At 52.1% G+C, this 2,276-nt stretch overlaps 1 non-coding gene across 1 annotated transcript; it reads right to left on the reverse strand.

Annotated features, from left to right (window-relative positions):
- Positions 1-1,051: 1,051 nt before the first annotated feature.
- Positions 1,052-1,123, reverse strand: TRNAG-UCC (transfer RNA glycine (anticodon UCC)). The gene has a single exon. It is a non-coding gene; the product is annotated as a tRNA-Gly (tRNA).
- Positions 1,124-2,276: the final 1,153 nt, after the last annotated feature.

Raw genomic sequence — 2,276 nt, forward strand, 5'->3', positions numbered from 1 at the left:
CTGGGGCAGCAGCAGGGGGGCAAGATGGGGAGTTTTTCACTTGATCACAATGAAACGGCAAAACCTCTCCCTGTGCGCCAGCAAAAGACAGACTCTCCTGTGTAGTAGGAAGAGAGCCTGAGACAGAAGCCCTTGTATCAGGGGCCTGGTATGAGGCCTGAGGCCTGGACTAAAGTAGTGTCAAAGCTTTACTGATAGAAATCAAAGACAAGCTGTGGGCGAGAGGCAGGCCCTGCTCACAGAATCTGGCAGGAACAGGGCTGATATTACAGAAATACATGTTCCTAAGAAGTGCTAGGCACAGAGCGCTCACGCAAACACATCCCGCTATCAAGTGGTACCAGAACATCCCGATATCAAGGATGGTACAAAAACATTCCCCAAGGGTAACGGGACCACACTGACCCCTTCTCAAAGATAAGGTCAACGTCATGGAGATGTTTTGATCCACCCAACATGTACAAGGTGATGGGTGATAACTAGCCACGTCAGGGGGCAGTAAGTAACTGTGTCAGAGGGGCAGAACATAACTTGTTTGCATCAGGGTATAAAGATTTATGTCAGAGGGAGTTTCTTTGTCTACCCTCGGGAGGAATGGAAAGTCCCACTGTCCACTGAGCTGGGCACACATCTCGGGGTCCAGTAGGGTATGCGGGATACTAGTCCTGTGTTTTTCCGACAATAAACATGGCCTGGTGCCTTCGCACCTTAACGGATCTTGTGGTCATTGGGCGGTTCGCTGGAGGTCTGCAGTGCCGGCTGTCTGCGCAGAGCTGGGGCAGCACACAGGGAGAACACACACACGCACAGCCGAACATCTAACCACCCGGGGGACCCCGACCCCCACCCTGATGCACGTTCCAGCGTTTCTGATTTCTCATAGTACACGATGGCGATTCCTACAGCTCACCGTATAGTCCTGCCCCCACCCCCCGTTTAACGACCTGCTGGGATTTGGGACATAAATTCTTTGACAATTGCGTTGACCATGTGATTCGAAGACAATGTGATTGAAATGAAGCCAATTCCAGACAAGGGCAAAACACATCCCTGCATTGGCCGGGAATCGAACCCGGGTCAACTGCTTGGAAGGCAGCTATGCTCACCACTATACCACCAATGCATCTGCTGAGAGATGCTCTCCATGGTGCTACTTCTGCGAGCAAAATGACTCACTGCCACATGGCAGGACAGATGGGTGGGATGCAGCCTGTCAGCTCTGAGCCCAGACAGGTTCCCAGTCCCAGAGTGACTGAAAGATGGGAAAGGGCCTGGGGAGCATCTCCGGCCTCAGCTCTTTTGGGGGTAGATGAAGTGAATGCAGCCGCCAAGCCTGGGTCTCTCCCTAGGGAATAAAGCTTCTGTGAAAAACACTAGGGCCAAGTCTACACTCCAGGGCCTATAGCTATGGCACTGTAGCTATGTTGGCATAACCCCATAGTATAGACACACCCACAGTGATGGCAGGGGCTGGACACTGTGGCCCAGAGCCGGGCTCCTCCCCTGAACCAGGCAGGAGCAGCTATAGGGCTCTCTGCACAGCAGCAGCTGCTCTGGGCCTGGGATTATCACCGCCAGAGCAGGACTGCTGGGGCAACTAAGACATGACCAGCCCCTGCCCAGGGCTCTGCCTCACTTCCCAACCCCAAGTCTGTGCCTCTTGCCACAGCAATGATGATTCTGGACCCAGATGTGACTGATCCCCAACTCCCATCTGCGAGGGCCAAAGGAGCAGGTTTTCCCCTCCACTCCAGCCATCTAACTGCTCCCCGCATGCTGGGCTGGGAGGGAGTCACCACTGGGAGATGTCACTGGTAGGTGGGGACAGGAGCAGTTACTGGGCCTGAGGTGACCCCAGGGAGTGTGTGTGACAGTCTATTAATCCTTTTACTGGACAATGTCAAAGTTTGTGCAAAGTATGCCTTGTAAGATATCATTTAAAAGCTCATAATTTGCTGATCATTATGTCCTGGTAAAATATGTCTGGCAACGTTATATGTGAAGTTATAAGATTCTACTGCATGATATGACTAAGACAATTTTGGAGGAAGGTCACAAACAGTTGTCCAGAGACAAAAGGCTAGCCAACGCCCCAGCCAGGTGAAAACAAGATCACCTGAAGAAGTGGCCATTCATCAGCAGAAAAGAGGGTATGGGCAAAAATCTGCATCTCGTCAAAGAAGCAGCTTGAAGTTCCTGCCCAAACAGGCTCGTAGCGGCACAGCTGCGCCTTTGTAAGGTGCGCAGTGTAGACATAGCCAGAGACTTTGACTTTA

This window comes from Lepidochelys kempii, chromosome 28, assembly GCF_965140265.1.
Source record: "Lepidochelys kempii isolate rLepKem1 chromosome 28, rLepKem1.hap2, whole genome shotgun sequence".
Taxonomy (NCBI): Eukaryota; Metazoa; Chordata; order Testudines; family Cheloniidae; genus Lepidochelys; species Lepidochelys kempii.